The 24,219-nt window shown below is 47.8% G+C and overlaps 12 non-coding genes and 5 pseudogenes across 12 annotated transcripts; all 17 read left to right on the forward strand.

Annotated features, from left to right (window-relative positions):
* Positions 1-1,220: 1,220 nt before the first annotated feature.
* Positions 1,221-1,374, forward strand: LOC142253621 (U2 spliceosomal RNA; annotated as a pseudogene).
* A 685-nt stretch (positions 1,375-2,059) lies between these two features.
* Positions 2,060-2,252, forward strand: LOC142253022 (U2 spliceosomal RNA). Its single transcript, XR_012726354.1, has one exon. It is a non-coding gene; the product is annotated as a U2 spliceosomal RNA (small nuclear RNA).
* A 1,381-nt stretch (positions 2,253-3,633) lies between these two features.
* Positions 3,634-3,824, forward strand: LOC142252816 (U2 spliceosomal RNA). Its single transcript, XR_012726182.1, has one exon. It is a non-coding gene; the product is annotated as a U2 spliceosomal RNA (small nuclear RNA).
* Positions 3,825-5,203: 1,379 nt separating this feature from the next.
* On the forward strand, positions 5,204-5,394 carry LOC142252865 (U2 spliceosomal RNA). The gene has a single exon (XR_012726231.1). It is a non-coding gene; the product is annotated as a U2 spliceosomal RNA (small nuclear RNA).
* Positions 5,395-7,577: 2,183 nt separating this feature from the next.
* On the forward strand, positions 7,578-7,770 carry LOC142253024 (U2 spliceosomal RNA). Its single transcript, XR_012726355.1, has one exon. It is a non-coding gene; the product is annotated as a U2 spliceosomal RNA (small nuclear RNA).
* A 1,373-nt stretch (positions 7,771-9,143) lies between these two features.
* LOC142253573 (U2 spliceosomal RNA) lies at positions 9,144-9,296 on the forward strand (annotated as a pseudogene).
* Positions 9,297-9,516: 220 nt separating this feature from the next.
* On the forward strand, positions 9,517-9,710 carry LOC142253160 (U2 spliceosomal RNA). The gene has a single exon (XR_012726477.1). It is a non-coding gene; the product is annotated as a U2 spliceosomal RNA (small nuclear RNA).
* A 1,381-nt stretch (positions 9,711-11,091) lies between these two features.
* On the forward strand, positions 11,092-11,233 carry LOC142253686 (U2 spliceosomal RNA; annotated as a pseudogene).
* A 738-nt stretch (positions 11,234-11,971) lies between these two features.
* Positions 11,972-12,169, forward strand: LOC142253218 (U2 spliceosomal RNA). The gene has a single exon (XR_012726530.1). It is a non-coding gene; the product is annotated as a U2 spliceosomal RNA (small nuclear RNA).
* A 1,381-nt stretch (positions 12,170-13,550) lies between these two features.
* LOC142253669 (U2 spliceosomal RNA) lies at positions 13,551-13,704 on the forward strand (annotated as a pseudogene).
* Positions 13,705-14,389: 685 nt separating this feature from the next.
* LOC142253025 (U2 spliceosomal RNA) lies at positions 14,390-14,582 on the forward strand. Its single transcript, XR_012726356.1, has one exon. It is a non-coding gene; the product is annotated as a U2 spliceosomal RNA (small nuclear RNA).
* Positions 14,583-16,766: 2,184 nt separating this feature from the next.
* LOC142253005 (U2 spliceosomal RNA) lies at positions 16,767-16,958 on the forward strand. Its single transcript, XR_012726344.1, has one exon. It is a non-coding gene; the product is annotated as a U2 spliceosomal RNA (small nuclear RNA).
* Positions 16,959-18,338: 1,380 nt separating this feature from the next.
* LOC142252817 (U2 spliceosomal RNA) lies at positions 18,339-18,529 on the forward strand. The gene has a single exon (XR_012726183.1). It is a non-coding gene; the product is annotated as a U2 spliceosomal RNA (small nuclear RNA).
* Positions 18,530-19,909: 1,380 nt separating this feature from the next.
* Positions 19,910-20,036, forward strand: LOC142253651 (U2 spliceosomal RNA; annotated as a pseudogene).
* A 642-nt stretch (positions 20,037-20,678) lies between these two features.
* On the forward strand, positions 20,679-20,874 carry LOC142253270 (U2 spliceosomal RNA). Its single transcript, XR_012726580.1, has one exon. It is a non-coding gene; the product is annotated as a U2 spliceosomal RNA (small nuclear RNA).
* A 1,552-nt stretch (positions 20,875-22,426) lies between these two features.
* On the forward strand, positions 22,427-22,625 carry LOC142253477 (U2 spliceosomal RNA). Its single transcript, XR_012726766.1, has one exon. It is a non-coding gene; the product is annotated as a U2 spliceosomal RNA (small nuclear RNA).
* Positions 22,626-24,002: 1,377 nt separating this feature from the next.
* On the forward strand, positions 24,003-24,193 carry LOC142252525 (U2 spliceosomal RNA). The gene has a single exon (XR_012725899.1). It is a non-coding gene; the product is annotated as a U2 spliceosomal RNA (small nuclear RNA).
* Positions 24,194-24,219: the final 26 nt, after the last annotated feature.

Genomic DNA, 24,219 nt, shown 5'->3' on the forward strand with positions numbered 1-24,219 from the left:
AATAGCAAACTCATCACCACTCAACCTGACCAACTCGACTATGTCCCGTGCTGCAGTATCTTGTTCTCTGTCTTATCTAGATCATTTGCAATTGAATGGAATAGATCCCTTTTGGACAAAGTGGATTCACCTGCTGCTGCAGTGACCACAGGTGTGATAAGATCTAGAATTGGCATCTGGTGCGATCTCTCCGCTTCCACTCCAAAGAAAGTTACCTGTTTATTCCTATCATGCATTGGTTTTTGGGGTTTTCTTTGAGCAATGATGATGTCTTGAGTGGTCTGTTGGCTCCCTCACCTGGAGGAAGAGTTTGCTTGCTCTTGGACATTCTAAAAGAGAGGTCATGATAGACATTTAGCTTCTGAACCCAATTGGGGACAGTCATGGGTGATGAATGTTTTGCAACCTGCTGCGCAGCCTGATACCGCAATATAAGGAACGTCAAATACTAAGAATGGGCGGCCTATGAAAGAATTACTACTTTCATTAAGTACACTTAAACGGCTAATTGGGAATAGACAAACTGTAAAAAGCCCTCTGAGAAAGCCCCCCTCTAACCTTTGTTAGTAAGCTTTTCTGTAGTCTGCCTGTTGATGTATTTTCCGTTTGAACAGTGCACAACATGAAGAGACGGAACACTGGCGGCTTGTCACAATGCCCCCCGCTGACATCACAATAGCGCTGCTGCCTAGAAAGCTATCTGCGCAGCAGAAGTTTCTCTTTGGGTGGGAGGTGGGCTAGTGGAAGGAGGGGGCAAGCTTTTTTTTTTCTCGGGTGGTAGGGGGATGATAGGAGAAGGGATGCGGGTGGTGAGATGGGTACAGAGGGCAGGGTTTGGGGCTGGGAAGGGAAGGGAAAAGATTAGGGTTTGGGGATGATGAAAGGGCTTTCTACGGGTAAGGATGGCAAAGGGTGGCAGTGACGGAAAGTCAGGCAACCTGTCCTGTCCGTCTTTTTGTATCATGAATTGAAAAGACTGCAAGGGGGAGGGGAGTTGCTTGCGCCCAAAAGGAGGAGTTATTCAGATTCATTGCAGTGGGCGGCGGCTGCAAAACGCACCATTCTTCTTGTTTTTGCTCTGCAAAGCAGCCTTTTCAAGGGTTGGCTTGGGTGACAAAATGTCTTGTGTAGGCGTGGGTTTGTCTCCCTCTCGCTCTCTCTCCCTAAGATGTGTCCGGCATAGGCCAGGGTGCCACTCGAGGCCCAAACCAATTCTGGTTATCGCTTCTCGGCCTTTTGGCTAAGATCAAGTGTAGTATCGCTTCTCGGCCTTTTGGCTAAGATCAAGTGTAGTGTTGTTCGAAAAGGTGGTTTAAGCTCCAGGCCACCTTAGTACAATGATACAATGCACACTGGAAGGTTGCGCTTGCTAGTACTCTGGGTGGATAGTATATTCATCTAGTGGAAAACATGGCCCTACCAGGATCGAGGCTATTAGACTGAGTAAGGATGGGGGGCTATGGTACAACGTGCCCCAGGACTGACGACCCTGGAGTGAGTCTGAGCTTGCTGGCTTGGGACCCCGGCAAGCCTTGGGCTCTGTAGCACACCGTACCTTGCCTTTTCATACTTTTTGAGCATATTACCCTATCCCGGCCTTCTGGCTAGGAAGGGAAATTTTTATAATCCCGGTTGGAGGTCTGGTCAGCTTTGGGCTGAGAAACTAACACCCGGTTGGAGGTCCGGGTCAGCTTCGGCTGAGAAACCAACACCCGGTTGGAGGTCTGGGTCAGCTTCGGCTGAGAAACCAACACCCGGTTGGAGGTCCGGTTAGCCTTGGGCTGAGAAACCAACACCGGTTGACGGTCCGGGCAGTTTCGGCTGCGAAACCAACAACTAGTAGCTCTCTACTCCACTTGGGTAAGATGCCTGGGTGGACGCTGGGAGCAACGACAAGGCTCAACCAGGCTTCGGCTTGGGGGAGCACCGAAGATCCCTGACCCTTGCTGTGGCCTTCTGGCTCGGAGGGACGGGGTTGATTTTTGGGGACCCTCTCCTCACGGTGGGGTCCACACGAATCCTAGCCTTTGCACTGTTTTTGGTGTGACTTCGGTCATGCATTTTTTGTGGTGCTTTGGAAAGCTTCATTAAATCAAAAATCTGTTCTTATCAGTTTAATATCTGATACGTCCCCTATCTGGGGACCATATATTAAATGGATTTTTAGAACAGGGAGATGGAAAAAGAGCTTGCTCTGTCCACTCCACGCATTGACCTGGTATTGCAGTACCTCCAGGACCGGTGCACCCCTTCTTAACCCAGTTTCCAAAAGCAGAACTCAATTCACCTGATTCATATTAGCCCGATTTAATGAATTGGAAGAAAGCATACGTCTTCATATGCACCTCAATACTTCCTCCTTTTGTTTTTTATCTTTCACACTTTTTACTTTCTTTATTCATCCAAATAGCAAACTCATCACCACTCAACCTGACCAACTCGACTATGTCCCGTGCTGCAGTATCTTGTTCTCTGTCTTATCTAGATCATTTGCAATTGAATGGAATAGATCCCTTTTGGACAAAGTGGATTCACCTGCTGCTGCAGTGACCACAGGTGTGATAAGATCTAGAATTGGCATCTGGTGCGATCTCTCCGCTTCCACTCCAAAGAAAGTTACCTGTTTATTCCTATCATGCATTGGTTTTTGGGGTTTTCTTTGAGTAATGATGATCTCTTTAGTAGTCTGTTGGCGCCCTCACCTGGAGGAAGAGTTTGCTTGCTCTTGGACATTCTAAAAGAGAGGTCATGATAGACATTTAGCTTCTGAACCCAATTGGGGACAGTCATGGGTGATGAATGTTTTGCAACCTGCTGCGCAGCCTGATACCGCAATATAAGGAACGTCAAATACTAAGAATGGGCGGCCTATGAAAGAATTACTACTTTCATTAAGTACACTTAAACGGCTAATTGGGAATAGACAAACTGTAAAAAGCCCTCTGAGAAAGCCCCCCTCTAACCTTTGTTAGTAAGCTTTTCTGTAGTCTGCCTGTTGATGTATTTTCCGTTTGAACAGTGCACAACATGAAGAGACGGAACACTGGCGGCTTGTCACAATGCCCCCCGCTGACATCACAATAGCGCTGCTGCCTAGAAAGCTAGCTGCGCAGCAGAAGTTTCTCTTTGGGTGGGAGGTGGGCTAGTGGAAGGAGGGGGCAAGCTTTTTTTTTTTTTTTTTTCTCGGGTGGTAGGGGGATGATAGGAGAAGGGATGCGGGTGGTGAGATGGGTACAGAGGGCAGGGTTTGGGGCTGGGAAGGGAAGGGAAAAGATTAGGGTTTGGGGATGATGAAAGGGCTTTCTACGGGTAAGGATGGCAAAGGGTGGCAGTGACGGAAAGTCAGGCAACCTGTCCTGTCCGTCTTTTTGTATCATGAATTGAAAAGACTGCAAGGGGGAGGGGAGTTGCTTGCGCTCAAAAGGAGGAGTTATTCAGATTCATTGCAGTGGGCGGCGGCTGCAAAACGCACCATTCTTCTTGTTTTTGCTCTGCAAAGCAGCCTTTTCAAGGGTTGGCTTGGGTGACAAAATGTCTTGTGTAGGCGTGGGTTTGTCTCCCTCTCGCTCTCTCTCCCTAAGATGTGTCCGGCATAGGCCAGGGTGCCACTCGAGGCCCAAACCAATTCTGGTTATCGCTTCTCGGCCTTTTGGCTAAGATCAAGTGTAGTATCTGTTCTTATCAGTTTAATATCTGATACGTCCCCTATCTGGGGACCATATATTAAATGGATTTTTAGAACAGGGAGATGGAAAAAGAGCTTGCTCTGTCCACTCCACGCATTGACCTGGTATTGCAGTACCTCCAGGACCGGTGCACCCTTCTTAACCCAGTTTCCAAAAGCAGAACTCAATTCACCTGATTCATATTAGCCCGATTTAATGAATTGGAAGAAAGCATACGTCTTCATATGCACCTCAATACTTCCTCCTTTTGTTTTTTATCTTTCACACTTTTTACTTTCTTTATTCATCCAAATAGCAAACTCATCACCACTCAACCTGACCAACTCGACTATGTCCCGTGCTGCAGTATCTTGTTCTCTGTCTTATCTAGATCATTTGCAATTGAATGGAATAGATCCCTTTTGGACAAAGTGGATTCACCTGCTGCTGCAGTGACCACAGGTGTGATAAGATCTAGAATTGGCATCTGGTGCGATCTCTCCGCTTCCACTCCAAAGAAAGTTACCTGTTTATTCCTATCATGCATTGGTTTTTGGGGTTTTCTTTGAGCAATGATGATGTCTTGAGTGGGCTGTTGGCTCCCTCACCTGGAGGAAGAGTTTGCTTGCTCTTGGACATTCTAAAAGAGAGGTCATGATAGACATTTAGCTTCTGAACCCAATTGGGGACAGTCATGGGTGATGAATGTTTTGCAACCTGCTGCGCAGCCTGATACCGCAATATAAGGAACGTCAAATACTAAGAATGGGCGGCCTATGAAAGAATTACTACTTTCATTAAGTACACTTAAACGGCTAATTGGGAATAGACAAACTGTAAAAAGCCCTCTGAGAAAGCCCCCCTCTAACCTTTGTTAGTAAGCTTTTCTGTAGTCTGCCTGTTGATGTATTTTCCGTTTGAACAGTGCACAACATGAAGAGACGGAACACTGGCGGCTTGTCACAATGCCCCCCGCTGACATCACAATAGCGCTGCTGCCTAGAAAGCTAGCTGCGCAGCAGAAGTTTCTCTTTGGGTGGGAGGTGGGCTAGTGGAAGGAGGGGGCAAGCTTTTTTTTTTTTTTTTTCTCGGGTGGTAGGGGGATGATAGGAGAAGGGATGCGGGTGGTGAGATGGGTACAGAGGGCAGGGTTTGGGGCTGGGAAGGGAAGGGAAAAGATTAGGGTTTGGGGATGATGAAAGGGCTTTCTACGGGTAAGGATGGCAAAGGGTGGCAGTGACGGAAAGTCAGGCAACCTGTCCTGTCCGTCTTTTTGTATCATGAATTGAAAAGACTGCAAGGGGGAGGGGAGTTGCTTGCGCCCAAAAGGAGGAGTTATTCAGATTCATTGCAGTGGGCGGCGGCTGCAAAACGCACCATTCTTCTTGTTTTTGCTCTGCAAAGCAGCCTTTTCAAGGGTTGGCTTGGGTGACAAAATGTCTTGTGTAGGCGTGGGTTTGTCTCCCTCTCGCTCTCTCTCCCTAAGATGTGTCCGGCATAGGCCAGGGTGCCACTCGAGGCCCAAACCAATTCTGGTTACCGCTTCTCGGCCTTTTGGCTAAGATCAAGTGTAGTATCTGTTCTTATCAGTTTAATATCTGATACGTCCCCTATCTGGGGACCATATATTAAATGGATTTTTAGAACAGGGAGATGGAAAAAGAGCTTGCTCTGTCCACTCCACGCATTGACCTGGTATTGCAGTACCTCCAGGACCGGTGCACCCTTCTTAACCCAGTTTCCAAAAGCAGAACTCAATTCACCTGATTCATATTAGCCCGATTTAATGAATTGGAAGAAAGCATACGTCTTCATATGCACCTCAATACTTCCTCCTTTTGTTTTTTATCTTTCACACTTTTTACTTTCTTTATTCATCCAAATAGCAAACTCATCACCACTCAACCTGACCAACTCGACTATGTCCCGTGCTGCAGTATCTTGTTCTCTGTCTTATCTAGATCATTTGCAATTGAATGGAATAGATCCCTTTTGGACAAAGTGGATTCACCTGCTGCTGCAGTGACCACAGGTGTGATAAGATCTAGAATTGGCATCTGGTGCGATCTCTCCGCTTCCACTCCAAAGAAAGTTACCTGTTTATTCCTATCATGCATTGGTTTTTGGGGTTTTCTTTGAGCAATGATGATGTCTTGAGTGGGCTGTTGGCTCCCTCACCTGGAGGAAGAGTTTGCTTGCTCTTGGACATTCTAAAAGAGAGGTCATGATAGACATTTAGCTTCTGAACCCAATTGGGGACAGTCATGGGTGATGAATGTTTTGCAACCTGCTGCGCAGCCTGATACCGCAATATAAGGAACGTCAAATACTAAGAATGGGCGGCCTATGAAAGAATTACTACTTTCATTAAGTACACTTAAACGGCTAATTGGGAATAGACAAACTGTAAAAAGCCCTCTGAGAAAGCCCCCCTCTAACCTTTGTTAGTAAGCTTTTCTGTAGTCTGCCTGTTGATGTATTTTCCGTTTGAACAGTGCACAACATGAAGAGACGGAACACTGGCGGCTTGTCACAATGCCCCCCGCTGACATCACAATAGCGCTGCTGCCTAGAAAGCTAGCTGCGCAGCAGAAGTTTCTCTTTGGGTGGGAGGTGGGCTAGTGGAAGGAGGGGGCAAGCTTTTTTTTTTTTTTTTTTTCTCGGGTGGTAGGGGGATGATAGGAGAAGGGATGCGGGTGGTGAGATGGGTACAGAGGGCAGGGTTTGGGGCTGGGAAGGGAAGGGAAAAGATTAGGGTTTGGGGATGATGAAAGGGCTTTCTACGGGTAAGGATGGCAAAGGGTGGCAGTGACGGAAAGTCAGGCAACCTGTCCTGTCCGTCTTTTTGTATCATGAATTGAAAAGACTGCAAGGGGGAGGGGAGTTGCTTGCGCCCAAAAAGAGGAGTTATTCAGATTCATTGCAGTGGGCGGCGGCTGCAAAACGCACCATTCTTCTTGTTTTTGCTCTGCAAAGCAGCCTTTTCAAGGGTTGGCTTGGGTGACAAAATGTCTTGTGTAGGCGTGGGTTTGTCTCCCTCTCGCTCTCTCTCCCTAAGATGTGTCCGGCATAGGCCAGGGTGCCACTCGAGGCCCAAACCAATTCTGGTTATCGCTTCTCGGCCTTTTGGCTAAGATCAAGTGTAGTGTTGTTCGAAGAGGTGGTTTAAGCTCCAGGCCACCTTAGTACAATGATACAATGCACACTGGAAGGTTGCGCTTGCTAGTACTCTGGGTGGATAGTATATTCATCTAGAGGAAAACATGGCCCTACCAGGATCGAGGCTATTAGACTGAGTAAGGGTGGGGGGCTATGGTACAACGTGCCCCAGGACTGACGACCCTGGAGTGAGTCTGAGCTTGCTGGCTTGGGACCCCGGCAAGCCTTGGGCTCTGTAGCACACCGTACCTTGCCTTTTCATACTTTTTGAGCATATTATCCTATCCCGGCCTTCTGGCTAGGAAGGGAAATTTTTATAATCCCGGTCGGAGGTCTGGTCAGCTTTGGGCTGAGAAACTAACACCCGGTTGGAGGTCTGGGTCAGCTTCGGCTGAGAAACCAACACCCGGTTGGAGGTCTGGGTCAGCTTCGGCTGAGAAACCAACACCCGGTTGGAGGTCCGGTTAGCCTTGGGCTGAGAAACCAACACCGGTTGACGGTCCGGGCAGTTTCGGCTGCGAAACCAACAACTAGTAGCTCTCTACTCCACTTGGGTAAGATGCCTGGGTGGACGCTGGGAGCAACGACAAGGCTCAACCAGGCTTCGGCTTGGGGGAGCACCGAAGATCCCTGACCCTTGCTGTGGCCTTCTGGCTCGGAGGGACGGGGTTGATTTTTGGGGACCCTCTCCTCACGGTGGGGTCCACACGAATCCTAGCCTTTGCACTGTTTTTGGTGTGACTTCGGTCATGCATTTTTTGTGGTGCTTTGGAAAGCTTCATTAAATCAAAAATCTGTTCTTATCAGTTTAATATCTGATACGTCCCCTATCTGGGGACCATATATTAAATGGATTTTTAGAACAGGGAGATGGAAAAAGAGCTTGCTCTGTCCACTCCACGCATTGACCTGGTATTGCAGTACCTCCAGGACCGGTGCACCCCTTCTTAACCCAGTTTCCAAAAGCAGAACTCAATTCACCTGATTCATATTAGCCCGATTTAATGAATTGGAAGAAAGCATACGTCTTCATATGCACCTCAATACTTCCTCCTTTTGTTTTTTATCTTTCACACTTTTTACTTTCTTTATTCATCCAAATAGCAAACTCATCACCACTCAACCTGACCAACTCGACTATGTCCCGTGCTGCAGTATCTTGTTCTCTGTCTTATCTAGATCATTTGCAATTGAATGGAATAGATCCCTTTTGGACAAAGTGGATTCACCTGCTGCTGCAGTGACCACAGGTGTGATAAGATCTAGAATTGGCATCTGGTGCGATCTCTCCGCTTCCACTCCAAAGAAAGTTACCTGTTTATTCCTATCATGCATTGGTTTTTGGGGTTTTCTTTGAGCAATGATGATGTCTTGAGTGGGCTGTTGGCTCCCTCACCTGGAGGAAGAGTTTGCTTGCTCTTGGACATTCTAAAAGAGAGGTCATGATAGACATTTAGCTTCTGAACCCAATTGGGGACAGTCATGGGTGATGAATGTTTTGCAACCTGCTGCGCAGCCTGATACCGCAATATAAGGAACGTCAAATACTAAGAATGGGCGGCCTATGAAAGAATTACTACTTTCATTAAGTACACTTAAACGGCTAATTGGGAATAGACAAACTGTAAAAAGCCCTCTGAGAAAGCCCCCCTCTAACCTTTGTTAGTAAGCTTTTCTGTAGTCTGCCTGTTGATGTATTTTCCGTTTGAACAGTGCACAACATGAAGAGACGGAACACTGGCGGCTTGTCACAATGCCCCCCGCTGACATCACAATAGCGCTGCTGCCTAGAAAGCTAGCTGCGCAGCAGAAGTTTCTCTTTGGGTGGGAGGTGGGCTAGTGGAAGGAGGGGGCAAGCTTTTTTTTTTCTCGGGTGGTAGGGGGATGATAGGAGAAGGGATGCGGGTGGTGAGATGGGTACAGAGGGCAGGGTTTGGGGCTGGGAAGGGAAGGGAAAAGATTAGGGTTTGGGGATGATGAAAGGGCTTTCTACGGGTAAGGATGGCAAAGGGTGGCAGTGACGGAAAGTCAGGCAACCTGTCCTGTCCGTCTTTTTGTATCATGAATTGAAAAGACTGCAAGGGGGAGGGGAGTTGCTTGCGCCCAAAAGGAGGAGTTATTCAGATTCATTGCAGTGGGCGGCGGCTGCAAAACGCACCATTCTTCTTGTTTTTGCTCTGCAAAGCAGCCTTTTCAAGGGTTGGCTTGGGTGACAAAATGTCTTGTGTAGGCGTGGGTTTGTCTCCCTCTCGCTCTCTCTCCCTAAGATGTGTCCGGCATAGGCCAGGGTGCCACTCGAGGCCCAAACCAATTCTGGTTATCGCTTCTCGGCCTTTTGGCTAAGATCAAGTGTAGTATCTGTTCAGCTTCGGCTGAGAAACCAACACCCGGTTGGAGGTCCGGTTAGCCTTGGGCTGAGAAACCAACACCGGTTGACGGTCCGGGCAGTTTCGGCTGCGAAACCAACAACTAGTAGCTCTCTACTCCACTTGGGTAAGATGCCTGGGTGGACGCTGGGAGCAACGACAAGGCTCAACCAGGCTTCGGCTTGGGGGAGCACCGAAGATCCCTGACCCTTGCTGTGGCCTTCTGGCTCGGAGGGACGGGGTTGATTTTTGGGGACCCTCTCCTCACGGTGGGGTCCACACGAATCCTAGCCTTTGCACTGTTTTTGGTGTGACTTCGGACATGCATTTTTTGTGGTGCTTTGGAAAGCTTCATTAAATCAAAAAATCTGTTCTTATCAGTTTAATATCTGATACGTCCCCTATCTGGGGACCATATATTAAATGGATTTTTAGAACAGGGAGATGGAAAAAGAGCTTGCTCTGTCCACTCCACGCATTGACCTGGTATTGCAGTACCTCCAGGACCGGTGCACCCCTTCTTAACCCAGTTTCCAAAAGCAGAACTCAATTCACCTGATTCATATTAGCCCGATTTAATGAATTGGAAGAAAGCATACGTCTTCATATGCACCTCAATACTTCCTCCTTTTGTTTTTTATCTTTCACACTTTTTACTTTCTTTATTCATCCAAATAGCAAACTCATCACCACTCAACCTGACCAACTCGACTATGTCCCGTGCTGCAGTATCTTGTTCTCTGTCTTATCTAGATCATTTGCAATTGAATGGAATAGATCCCTTTTGGACAAAGTGGATTCACCTGCTGCTGCAGTGACCACAGGTGTGATAAGATCTAGAATTGGCATCTGGTGCGATCTCTCCGCTTCCACTCCAAAGAAAGTTACCTGTTTATTCCTATCATGCATTGGTTTTTGGGGTTTTCTTTGAGCAATGATGATGTCTTGAGTGGGCTGTTGGCTCCCTCACCTGGAGGAAGAGTTTGCTTGCTCTTGGACATTCTAAAAGAGAGGTTATGATAGACATTTAGCTTCTGAACCCAATTGGGGACAGTCATGGGTGATGAATGTTTTGCAACCTGCTGCGCAGCCTGATACCGCAATATAAGGAACGTCAAATACTAAGAATGGGCGGCCTATGAAAGAATTACTACTTTCATTAAGTACACTTAAACGGCTAATTGGGAATAGACAAACTGTAAAAAGCCCTCTGAGAAAGCCCCCCTCTAACCTTTGTTAGTAAGCTTTTCTGTAGTCTGCCTGTTGATGTATTTTCCGTTTGAACAGTGCACAACATGAAGAGACGGAACACTGGCGGCTTGTCACAATGCCCCCCGCTGACATCACAATAGCGCTGCTGCCTAGAAAGCTAGCTGCGCAGCAGAAGTTTCTCTTTGGGTGGGAGGTGGGCTAGTGGAAGGAGGGGGCAAGCTTTTTTTTTTTTTTTTTTCTCGGGTGGTAGGGGGATGATAGGAGAAGGGATGCGGGTGGTGAGATGGGTACAGAGGGCAGGGTTTGGGGCTGGGAAGGGAAGGGAAAAGATTAGGGTTTGGGGATGATGAAAGGGCTTTCTACGGGTAAGGATGGCAAAGGGTGGCAGTGACGGAAAGTCAGGCAACCTGTCCTGTCCGTCTTTTTGTATCATGAATTGAAAAGACTGCAAGGGGGAGGGGAGTTGCTTGCGCCCAAAAGGAGGAGTTATTCAGATTCATTGCAGTGGGCGGCGGCTGCAAAACGCACCATTCTTCTTGTTTTTGCTCTGCAAAGCAGCCTTTTCAAGGGTTGGCTTGGGTGACAAAATGTCTTGTGTAGGCGTGGGTTTGTCTCCCTCTCGCTCTCTCTCCCTAAGATGTGTCCGGCATAGGCCAGGGTGCCACTCGAGGCCCAAACCAATTCTGGTTATCGCTTCTCGGCCTTTTGGCTAAGATCAAGTGTAGTATCGTTCGAAAAGGTGGTTTAAGGCTCCGGCCACCTTAGTACAATGATGCAATGCACACTGGAAGGTTGCGCTTGTTAGTACTTTGGGAGGATAGTATATCCATCTAGAGGAAACCATGGCCCTACCAGGATCGAGGCTATTAGACTGAGTAAGTGTGGGGGCTATGGTGCAATGTGCCCCAGGATTGATGACCCTGGAGTGAGTCTGAGCTTGCTGGCTTGGGACCCCGGCGAGCCTTGGGCTCTGTAGCACACCGTACCTTGCCCTTTCATACTTTCTGAGCATATTGCTCTATCCCGGCCTTCTGGCTAGGAAGGGAAATTTTTATAATCATGGTCGGAGGTCCGTTCAGCTTTGGGCTGAGAAACCAACACCCGGTTGGAGGTCCGGGTCAGCTTTGGCTGAGAAACCAACACCCGGTTGGAGGTCCGGGTCAGCTTCGGCTGAGAAACCAACACCCGGTTGGAGGTCCGGGTCAGCTTCGGCTGAGAAACCAACACCCATTGGAGGTCCGGGTCAGCTTCGGCTGAGAAACCAACACCCGGTTGGAGGTCCGGTTAGCCTTGGGCTGAGAAACCAACACCGGTTGACGGTCCGGGCAGTTTCGGCTGCGAAACCAACAACTAGTAGCTCTCTACTCCACTTGGGTAAGATGTCTGGATGGACGCTGGGAGCAACGACAAGGCTCAACCAGGCTTCGGCTTGGGGGAGCACCGAAGATCCCTGACCCTTGCTGTGGCCTTCTGGCTCGGAGGGACGGGGTTGATTTTTGGGGACCCTCTCCTCACGGAGGGGTCCACACGAATCCTAGCCTTTGCACTGTTTTTGGTGTGACTTCGGTCATGCATTTTTTGCGGTGCTTTGGAAAGCTTCATTAAATCAAAAAATCTGTTCTTATCAGTTTAATATCTGATACGTCCCCTATCTGGGGACCATATATTAAATGGATTTTTAGAACAGGGAGATGGAAAAAGAGCTTGCTCTGTCCACTCCACGCATTGACCTGGTATTGCAGTACCTCCAGGACCGGTGCACCCCTTCTTAACCCAGTTTCCAAAAGCAGAACTCAATTCACCTGATTCATATTAGCCCGATTTAATGAATTGGAAGAAAGCATACGTCTTCATATGCACCTCAATACTTCCTCCTTTTGTTTTTTATCTTTCACACTTTTTACTTTCTTTATTCATCCAAATAGCAAACTCATCACCACTCAACCTGACCAACTCGACTATGTCCCGTGCTGCAGTATCTTGTTCTCTGTCTTATCTAGATCATTTGCAATTGAATGGAATAGATCCCTTTTGGACAAAGTGGATTCACCTGCTGCTGCAGTGACCACAGGTGTGATAAGATCTAGAATTGGCATCTGGTGTGATCTCTCCGCTTCCACTCCAAAGAAAGTTACCTGTTTATTCCTATCATGCATTGGTTTTTGGGGTTTTCTTTGAGCAATGATGATGTCTTGAGTGGGCTGTTGGCTCCCTCACCTGGAGGAAGAGTTTGCTTGCTCTTGGACATTCTAAAAGAGAGGTCATGATAGACATTTAGCTTCTGAACCCAATTGGGGACAGTCATGGGTGATGAATGTTTTGCAACCTGCTGCGCAGCCTGATACCGCAATATAAGGAACGTCAAATACTAAGAATGGGCGGCCTATGAAAGAATTACTACTTTCATTAAGTACACTTAAACGGCTAATTGGGAATAGACAAACTGTAAAAAGCCCTCTGAGAAAGCCCCCCTCTAACCTTTGTTAGTAAGCTTTTCTGTAGTCTGCCTGTTGATGTATTTTCCGTTTGAACAGTGCACAACATGAAGAGACGGAACACTGGCGGCTTGTCACAATGCCCCCCGCTGACATCACAATAGCGCTGCTGCCTAGAAAGCTAGCTGCGCAGCAGAAGTTTCTCTTTGGGTGGGAGGTGGGCTAGTGGAAGGAGGGGGCAAGCTTTTTTTTTTTTTTTTTTCTCGGGTGGTAGGGGGATGATAGGAGAAGGGATGCGGGTGGTGAGATGGGTACAGAGGGCAGGGTTTGGGGCTGGGAAGGGAAGGGAAAAGATTAGGGTTTGGGGATGATGAAAGGGCTTTCTACGGGTAAGGATGGCAAAGGGTGGCAGTGACGGAAAGTCAGGCAACCTGTCCTGTCCGTCTTTTTGTATCATGAATTGAAAAGACTGCAAGGGGGAGGGGAGTTGCTTGCGCCCAAAAGGAGGAGTTATTCAGATTCATTGCAGTGGGCGGCGGCTGCAAAACGCACCATTCTTCTTGTTTTTGCTCTGCAAAGCAGCCTTTTCAAGGGTTGGCTTGGGTGACAAAATGTCTTGTGTAGGCGTGGGTTTGTCTCCCTCTCGCTCTCTCTCCCTAAGATGTGTCCGGCATAGGCCAGGGTGCCACTCGAGGCCCAAACCAATTCTGGTTATCGCTTCTCGGCCTTTTGGCTAAGATCAAGTATAGTATCGCTTCTCGGCCTTTTGGCTAAGATCAAGTGTAGTGTTGTTCGAAAAGGTGGTTTAAGCTCCAGGCCACCTTAGTACAATGATACAATGCACACTGGAAGGTTGCGCTTGCTAGTACTCTGGGTGGATAGTATATTCATCTAGTGGAAAACATGGCCCTACCAGGATCGAGGCTATTAGACTGAGTAAGGATGGGGGGCTATGGTACAACGTGCCCCAGGACTGACGACCCTGGAGTGAGTCTGAGCTTGCTGGCTTGGGACCCCGGCAAGCCTTGGGCTCTGTAGCACACCGTACCTTGCCTTTTCATACTTTTTGAGCATATTACCCTATCCCGGCCTTCTGGCTAGGAAGGGAAATTTTTATAATCCCGGTTGGAGGTCTGGTCAGCTTTGGGCTGAGAAACTAACACCCGGTTGGAGGTCCGGGTCAGCTTCGGCTGAGAAACCAACACCCGGTTGGAGGTCTGGGTCAGCTTCGGCTGAGAAACCAACACCCGGTTGGAGGTCCGGTTAGCCTTGGGCTGAGAAACCAACACCGGTTGACGGTCCGGGCAGTTTCGGCTGCGAAACCAACAACTAGTAGCTCTCTACTCCACTTGGGTAAGATGCCTGGGTGGACGCTGGGAGCAACGACAAGGCTCAACCAGGCTTCGGCTTGGGGGAGCACCGAAGATCCCTGACCCTTGCTGTGGCCTTCTGGCTCGGAGGGACGGGGTTGATTTTTGGGGACCTTCTCCTCACGGTGGGGTCCACACGAATCCTAGCCTTTGCACTGTTTTTGGTGTGACTTCGGTCATGCATTTTTTGTGGTGCTTTGGAAAGCTTCATTAAATCAAAAATCTGTTCTTATCAGTTTAATATCTGATACGTCCCCTATCTGGGGACCATATATTAAATGGATTTTTAGAACAGGGAGATGGAAAAAGAGCTTGCTCTGTCCACTCCACGCATTGACCTGGTATTGCAGTACCTCCAGGACCGGTGCACCCCTTCTTAACCCAGTTTCCAAAAGCAGAACTCAATTCACCTGATTCATATTAGCCCGATTTAATGAATTGGAAGAAAGCATACGTCTTCATATGCACCTCAATACTTCCTCCTTTTGTTTTTTATCTTTCACACTTTTTACTTTCTTTATTCATCCAAATAGCAAACTCATCACCACTCAACCTGACCAACTCGACTATGTCCCGTGCTGCAGTATCTTGTTCTCTGTCTTATCTAGATCATTTGCAATTGAATGGAATAGATCCCTTTTGGACAAAGTGGATTCACCTGCTGCTGCAGTGACCACAGGTGTGATAAGATCTAGAATTGGCATCTGGTGCGATCTCTCCGCTTCCACTCCAAAGAAAGTTACCTGTTTATTCCTATCATGCATTGGTTTTTGGGGTTTTCTTTGAGCAATGATGATGTCTTGAGTGGGCTGTTGGCTCCCTCACCTGGAGGAAGAGTTTGCTTGCTCTTGGACATTCTAAAAGAGAGGTCATGATAGACATTTAGCTTCTGAACCCAATTGGGGACAGTCATGGGTGATGAATGTTTTGCAACCTGCTGCGCGGCCTGATACCGCAATATAAGGAACGTCAAATACTAAGAATGGGCGGCCTATGAAAGAATTACTACTTTCATTAAGTACACTTAAACGGCTAATTGGGAATAGACAAACTGTAAAAAGCCCTCTGAGAAAGCCCCCCTCTAACCTTTGTTAGTAAGCTTTTCTGTAGTCTGCCTGTTGATGTATTTTCCGTTTGAACAGTGCACAACATGAAGAGACGGAACACTGGCGGCTTGTCACAATGCCCCCCGCTGACATCACAATAGCGCTGCTGCCTAGAAAGCTAGCTGCGCAGCAGAAGTTTCTCTTTGGGTGGGAGGTGGGCTAGTGGAAGGAGGGGGCAAGCTTTTTTTTTTTTTTTTTTCTCGGGTGGTAGGGGGATGATAGGAGAAGGGATGCGGGTGGTGAGATGGGTACAGAGGGCAGGGTTTGGGGCTGGGAAGGGAAGGGAAAAGATTAGGGTTTGGGGATGATGAAAGGGCTTTCTACGGGTAAGGATGGCAAAGGGTGGCAGTGACGGAAAGTCAGGCAACCTGTCCTGTCCGTCTTTTTGTATCATGAATTGAAAAGACTGCAAGGGGGAGGGGAGTTGCTTGCGCCCAAAAGGAGGAGTTATTCAGATTCATTGCAGTGGGCGGCGGCTGCAAAACGCACCATTCTTCTTGTTTTTGCTCTGCAAAGCAGCCTTTTCAAGGGTTGGCTTGGGTGACAAAATGTCTTGTGTAGGCGTGGGTTTGTCTCCCTCTCGCTCTCTCTCCCTAAGATGTGTCCGGCATAGGCCAGGGTGCCACTCGAGGCCCAAACCAATTCTGGTTATCGCTTCTCGGCCTTTTGGCTAAGATCAAGTGTAGTGTTGTTTGAAGAGGTGGTTTAAGCTCCAGGCCACCTTAGTACAATGATACAATGCACACTGGAAGGTTGCGCTTGCTAGTACTCTGGGTGGATAGTATATTCATCTAGAGGAAAACATGGCCCTACCAGGATCAAGGCTATTAGACTGAGTAAGGGTGGGGGGCTATGGTACAACGTGCCCCAGGACTGACGACCCTGGAGTGAGTCTGAGCTTGCTGGCTTGGGACCCCGGCAAGCCTTGGGCTCTGTAGCACACCGTACCTTGCCTTTTCATACTTTTTGAGCATATTACCCTATCCCGGCCTTCTGGCTAGGAAGGGAAATTTTTATAATCCCGGTCGGAGGTCTGGTCAGCTTTGGGCTGAGAAACTAACACCCGGTTGGAGGTCTGGGTCAGCTTCGGCTGAGAAACCAACACCCGGTTGGAGGTCTGGGTCAGCTTCGGCTGAGAAACCAACACCTGGTTGAAGGTCCGGTTAGCCTTGGGCTGAGAAACCAACACCGGTTGACGGTCCGGGCAGTTTCGGCTGCGAAACCAACAACTAGTAGCTCTCTACTCCACTTGGGTAAGATGCCTGGGTGGACGCTGGGAGCAACGACAAGGCTCAACCAGGCTTTGGCTTGGGGGAGCACCGAAGATCCCTGACCCTTGCTGTGGCCTTCTGGCTCGGAGGGACGGGGTTGATTTTTGGGGACCCTCTCCTCACGGTGGGGTCCACACGAATCCTAGCCTTTGCACTGTTTTTGGTGTGACTTCGGTCATGCATTTTTTGTGGTGCTTTGGAAAGCTTCATTAAATAAAAAATCTGTTCTTATCAGTTTAATATCTGATACGTCCCCTATCTGGGGACCATATATTAAATGGATTTTTAGAACAGGGAGATGGAAAAAGAGCTTGCTCTGTCCACTCCACGCATTGACCTGGTATTGCAGTACCTCCAGGACCGGTGCACCCTTCTTAACCCAGTTTCCAAAAGCAGAACTCAATTCACCTGATTCATATTAGCCCGATTTAATGAATTGGAAGAAAGCATACGTCTTCATATGCACCTCAATACTTCCTCCTTTTGTTTTTTATCTTTCACACTTTTTACTTTCTTTATTCATCCAAATAGCAAACTCATCACCACTCAACCTGACCAACTCGACTATGTCCCGTGCTGCAGTATCTTGTTCTCTGTCTTATCTAGATCATTTGCAATTGAATGGAATAGATCCCTTTTGGACAAAGTGGATTCACCTGCTGCTGCAGTGACCACAGGTGTGATAAGATCTAGAATTGGCATCTGGTGCGATCTCTCCGCTTCCACTCCAAAGAAAGTTACCTGTTTATTCCTATCATGCATTGGTTTTTGGGGTTTTCTTTGAGCAATGATGATGTCTTGAGTGGGCTGTTGGCTCCCTCACCTGGAGGAAGAGTTTGCTTGCTCTTGGACATTCTAAAAGAGAGGTCATGATAGACATTTAGCTTCTGAACCCAATTGGGGACAGTCATGGGTGATGAATGTTTTGCAACCTGCTGCGCAGCCTGATACCGCAATATAAGGAACGTCAAATACTAAGAATGGGCGGCCTATGAAAGAATTACTACTTTCATTAAGTACACTTAAACGGCTAATTGGGAATAGACAAACTGTAAAAAGCCCTCTGAGAAAGCCCCCCTCTAACCTTTGTTAGTAAGCTTTTCTGTAGTCTGCCTGTTGATGTATTTTCCGTTTGAACAGTGCACAACATGAAGAGACGGAACACTGGCGGCTTGTCACAATGCCCCCCGCTGACATCACAATAGCGCTGCTGCCTAGAAAGCTAGCTGCGCAGCAGAAGTTTCTCTTTGGGTGGGAGGTGGGCTAGTGGAAGGAGGGGGCAAGCTTTTTTTTTTTTTTTTTTCTCGGGTGGTAGGGGGATGATAGGAGAAGGGATGCGGGTGGTGAGATGGGTACAGAGGGCAGGGTTTGGGGCTGGGAAGGGAAGGGAAAAGATTAGGGTTTGGGGATGATGAAAGGGCTTTCTACGGGTAAGGATGGCAAAGGGTGGCAGTGACGGAAAGTCAGGCAACCTGTCCTGTCCGTCTTTTTGTATCATGAATTGAAAAGACTACAAGGGGGAGGGGAGTTGCTTGCGCCCAAAAGGAGGAGTTATTCAGATTCATTGCAGTGGGGGGCGGCTGCAAAACGCACCATTCTTCTTGTTTTTGCTCTGCAAAGCAGCCTTTTCAAGGGTTGGCTTGGGTGACAAAATGTCTTGTGTAGGCGTGGGTTTGTCTCCCTCTCGCTCTCTCTCCCTCAGATGTGTCCGGCATAGGCCAGGGTGCCACTCGAGGCCCAAACCAATTCTGGTTATCGCTTCTCGGCCTTTTGGCTAAGATCAAGTGTAGTATCTGTTCTTATCAGTTTAATATCTGATACGTCCCCTATCTGGGGACCATATATTAAATGGATTTTTAGAACAGGGAGATGGAAAAAGAGCTTGCTCTGTCCACTCCACGCATTGACCTGGTATTGCAGTACCTCCAGGACCGGTGCACCCTTCTTAACCCAGTTTCCAAAAGCAGAACTCAATTCACCTGATTCATATTAGCCCGATTTAATGAATTGGAAGAAAGCATACGTCTTCATATGCACCTCAATACTTCCTCCTTTTGTTTTTTATCTTTCACACTTTTTACTTTCTTTATTCATCCAAATAGCAAACTCATCACCACTCAACCTGACCAACTCGACTATGTCCCGTGCTGCAGTATCTTGTTCTCTGTCTTATCTAGATCATTTGCAATTGAATGGAATAGATCCCTTTTGGACAAAGTGGATTCACCTGCTGCTGCAGTGACCACAGGTGTGATAAGATCTAGAATTGGCATCTGGTGCGATCTCTCCGCTTCCACTCCAAAGAAAGTTACCTGTTTATTCCTATCATGCATTGGTTTTTGGGGTTTTCTTTGAGCAATGATGATGTCTTGAGTGGGCTGTTGGCTCCCTCACCTGGAGGAAGAGTTTGCTTGCTCTTGGACATTCTAAAAGAGAGGTCATGATAGACATTTAGCTTCTGAACCCAATTGGGGACAGTCATGGGTGATGAATGTTTTGCAACCTGCTGCGCAGCCTGATACCGCAATATAAGGAACGTCAAATACTAAGAATGGGCGGCCTATGAAAGAATTACTACTTTCATTAAGTACACTTAAACGGCTAATTGGGAATAGACAAACTGTAAAAAGCCCTCTGAGAAAGCCCCCCTCTAACCTTTGTTAGTAAGCTTTTCTGTAGTCTGCCTGTTGATGTATTTTCCGTTTGAACAGTGCACAACATGAAGAGACGGAACACTGGCGGCTTGTCACAATGCCCCCCGCTGACATCACAATAGCGCTGCTGCCTAGAAAGCTAGCTGCGCAGCAGAAGTTTCTCTTTGGGTGGGAGGTGGGCTAGTGGAAGGAGGGGGCAAGCTTTTTTTTTTTTTTTTTTCTCGGGTGGTAGGGGGATGATAGGAGAAGGGATGCGGGTGGTGAGATGGGTACAGAGGGCAGGGTTTGGGGCTGGGAAGGGAAGGGAAAAGATTAGGGTTTGGGGATGATGAAAGGGCTTTCTACGGGTAAGGATGGCAAAGGGTGGCAGTGACGGAAAGTCAGGCAACCTGTCCTGTCCGTCTTTTTGTATCATGAATTGAAAAGACTGCAAGGGGGAGGGGAGTTGCTTGCGCCCAAAAGGAGGAGTTATTCAGATTCATTGCAGTGGGCGGCGGCTGCAAAACGCACCATTCTTCTTGTTTTTGCTCTGCAAAGCAGCCTTTTCAAGGGTTGGCTTGGGTGACAAAATGTCTTGTGTAGGCGTGGGTTTGTCTCCCTCTCGCTCTCTCTCCCTAAGATGTGTCCGGCATAGGCCAGGGTGCCACTCGAGGCCCAAACCAATTCTGGTTATCGCTTCTCGGCCTTTTGGCTAAGATCAAGTGTAGTATCTGTGAGGCTCGGCAGATGCAATGCACACTGGAAGGTTGCGCTTGCTAGTACTCTGGATGTATAGTATATTCATCTAGAGGAAAACATGGCCCTACCAGGATCGAGGCTATTAGACTGAGTAAGTGTGGGGGCTATGGTGCAATGTTCCTCAGGACTGACGACCCTGGAGTAAGTCTGAGCTTGCTGGCTTGGGACCCCTGCGAGCCTTGGGCTCTGTAGCACACCGTACCTTGCCCTTTCATACTTTCTGAGCATATTGCTCTATCCCGGCCTTCTGGCTAGGAAGGGAAATTTTTATAATCATGGTCGGAGGTCCGTTCAGCTTTGGGCTGAAAAACCAACACCCGGTTGGAGGTCCGGGTCAGCTTCGGCTGAGAAACCAACACCCGGTTGGAGGTCTGGGTCAGCTTCGGCTGAGAAACCAACACCCGGTTGGAGGTCCGGTTAGCCTTGGGCTGAGAAACTAACACCGGTTGACGGTCCGGGCAGTTTCGGCTGCGAAACCAACAACTAGTAGCTCTCTACTCCACTTGGGTAAGATGCCTGCGTGGACGCTGGGAGCAACGACAAGGCTCAACCAGGCTTCGGCTTGGGGGAGCACCGAAGATCCCTGACCCTTGCTGTGGCCTTCTGGCTCGGAGGGACGGGGTTGATTTTTGGGGACCCTCTCCTCACGGAAGGGTCCACACGAATCCTAGCCTTTGCACTGTTTTTGGTGTGACTTCGGTCATGAATTTTTTGCGGTGCTTTGGAAAGCTTCATTAAATCAAAATCTGTTCTTATCAGTTTAATATCTGATACGTCCCCTATCTGGGGACCATATATTAAATGGATTTTTAGAACAGGGAGATGGAAAAAGAGCTTGCTCTGTCCACTCCACGCATTGACCTGGTATTGCAGTACCTCCAGGACCGGTGCACCCCTTCTTAACCCAGTTTCCAAAAGCAGAACTCAATTCACCTGATTCATATTAGCCCGATTTAATGAATTGGAAGAAAGCATACGTCTTCATATGCACCTCAATACTTCCTCCTTTTGTTTTTTATCTTTCACACTTTTTACTTTCTTTATTCATCCAAATAGCAAACTCATCACCACTCAACCTGACCAACTCGACTATGTCCCGTGCTGCAGTATCTTGTTCTCTGTCTTATCTAGATCATTTGCAATTGAATGGAATAGATCCCTTTTGGACAAAGTGGATTCACCTGCTGCTGCAGTGACCACAGGTGTGATAAGATCTAGAATTGGCATCTGGTGCGATCTCTCCGCTTCCACTCCAAAGAAAGTTACCTGTTTATTCCTATCATGCATTGGTTTTTGGGGTTTTCTTTGAGCAATGATGATGTCTTGAGTGGTCTGTTGGCTCCCTCACCTGGAGGAAGAGTTTGCTTGCTCTTGGACATTCTAAAAGAGAGGTCATGATAGACATTTAGCTTCTGAACCCAATTGGGGACAGTCATGGGTGATGAATGTTTTGCAACCTGCTGCGCAGCCTGATACCGCAATATAAGGAACGTCAAATACTAAGAATGGGCGGCCTATGAAAGAATTACTACTTTCATTAAGTACACTTAAACGGCTAATTGGGAATAGACAAACTGTAAAAAGCCCTCTGAGAAAGCCCCCCTCTAACCTTTGTTAGTAAGCTTTTCTGTAGTCTGCCTGTTGATGTATTTTCCGTTTGAACAGTGCACAACATGAAGAGACGGAACACTGGCGGCTTGTCACAATGCCCCCCGCTGACATCACAATAGCAATGCTGCCTAGAAAGCTAGCTGCGCAGCAGAAGTTTCTCTTTGGGTGGGAGGTGGGCTAGTGGAAGGAGGGGGCAAGCTTTTTTTTTTTTTTTTTTCTCGGGTGGTAGGGGGATGATAGGAGAAGGGATGCGGGTGGTGAGATGGGTACAGAGGGCAGGGTTTGGGGCTGGGAAGGGAAAAGATTAGGGTTTGGGGATGATGAAAGGGCTTTCTACGGGTAAGGATGGCAAAGGGTGGCAGTGACGGAAAGTCAGGCAACCTGTCCTGTCCGTCTTTTTGTATCATGAATTGAAAAGACTGCAAGGGGGAGGGGAGTTGCTTGCGCCCAAAAGGAGGAGTTATTCAGATTCATTGCAGTGGGCGGCGGCTGCAAAACGCACCATTCTTCTTGTTTTTGCTCTGCAAAGCAGCCTTTTCAAGGGTTGGCTTGGGTGACAAAATGTCTTGTGTAGGCGTGGGTTTGTCTCCCTCTCGCTCTCTCTCCCTAAGATGTGTCCGGCATAGGCCAGGGTGCCACTCGAGGCCCAAACCAATTCTGGTTATCGCTTCTCGGCCTTTTGGCTAAGATCAAGTGTAGTTTGGGAGGGTACTACCTTGGTTGGTGCTGAAAGGTGCCAGGGTATTGCACAACTGCTGGCCTTGGGGGAGTGTGCATCGTAGGATGTCATAGCCCTCTTGTGACGGACAGTTACCTGGGCAACGAGAGACGGTCACTTTATTATTTTCAAACTCATCCTTCAAAAAAAAAAAAAAAAAAAAAAAATCTGTTCTTATCAGTTTAATATCTGATACGTCCCCTATCTGGGGACCATATATTAAATGGATTTTTAGAACAGGGAGATGGAAAAAGAGCTTGCTCTGTCCACTCCACGCATTGACCTGGTATTGCAGTACCTCCAGGACCGGTGCACCCCTTCTTAACCCAGTTTCCAAAAGCAGAACTCAATTCACCTGATTCATATTAGCCCGATTTAATGAATTGGAAGAAAGCATACGTCTTCATATGCACCTCAATACTTCCTCCTTTTGTTTTTTATCTTTCACACTTTTTACTTTCTTTATTCATCCAAATAGCAAACTCTCACCACTCAACCTGACCAACTCGACTATGTCCCGTGCTGCAGTATCTTGTTCTCTGTCTTATCTAGATCATTTGCAATTGAATGGAATAGATCCCTTTTGGACAAAGTGGATTCACCTGCTGCTGCAGTGACCACAGGTGTGATAAGATCTAGAATTGGCATCTGGTGCGATCTCTCCGCTTCCACTCCAAAGAAAGTTACCTGTTTATTCCTATCATGCATTGGTTTTTGGGGTTTTCTTTGAGCAATGATGATGTCTTGAGTGGGCTGTTGGCTCCCTCACCTGGAGGAAGAGTTTGCTTGCTCTTGGACATTCTAAAAGAGAGGTCATGATAGACATTTAGCTTCTGAACCCAATTGGGGACAGTCATGGGTGATGAATGTTTTGCAACCTGCTACGCAGCCTGATACCGCAATATAAGGAACGTCAAATACTAAGAATGGGCGGCCTATGAAAGAATTACTACTTTCATTAAGTACACTTAAACGGCTAATTGGGAATAGACAAACTGTAAAAAGCCCTCTGAGAAAGCCCCCCTCTAACCTTTGTTAGTAAGCTTTTCTGTAGTCTGCCTGTTGATGTATTTTCCGTTTGAACAGTGCACAACATGAAGAGACGGAACACTGGCGGCTTGTCACAATGCCCCCCGCTGACATCACAATAGCGCTGCTGCCTAGAAAGCTAGCTGCGCAGCAGAAGTTTCTCTTTGGGTGGGAGGTGGGCTAGTGGAAGGAGGGGGCAAGCTTTTTTTTTTTTTTTCTCGGGTGGTAGGGGGATGATAGGAGAAGGGATGCGGGTGGTGAGATGGGTACAGAGGGCAGGGTTTGGGGCTGGGAAGGGAAGGGAAAAGATTAGGGTTTGGGGATGATGAAAGGGCTTTCTACGGGTAAGGATGGCAAAGGGTGGCAGTGACGGAAAGTCAGGCAACCTGTCCTGTCCGTCTTTTTGTATCATGAATTGAAAAGACTGCAAGGGGGAGGGGAGTTGCTTGCGCCCAAAAGGAGGAGTTATTCAGATTCATTGCAGTGGGCGGCGGCTGCAAAACGCACCATTCTTCTTGTTTTTGCTCTGCAAAGCAGCCTTTTCAAGGGTTGGCTTGGGTGACAAAATGTCTTGTGTAGGCGTGGGTTTGTCTCCCTCTCGCTCTCTCTCCCTAAGATGTGTCCGGCATAGGCCAGGGTGCCACTCGAGGCCCAAACCAATTCTGGTTATCGCTTCTCGGCCTTTTGGCTAAGATCAAGTGTAGTATCTGTTCTTATCAGTTTAATATCTGATACGTCCCCTATCTGGGGACCATATATTAAATGGATTTTTAGAACAGGGAGATGGAAAAAGAGCTTGCTCTGTCCACTCCACGCATTGACCTGGTATTGCAGTACCTCCAGGACCGGTGCACCCCTTCTTAACCCAGTTTCCAAAAGCAGAAC

This window comes from Anomaloglossus baeobatrachus, chromosome 9, assembly GCF_048569485.1.
Source record: "Anomaloglossus baeobatrachus isolate aAnoBae1 chromosome 9, aAnoBae1.hap1, whole genome shotgun sequence".
NCBI lineage: Eukaryota > Metazoa > Chordata > Amphibia > Anura > Aromobatidae > Anomaloglossus > Anomaloglossus baeobatrachus.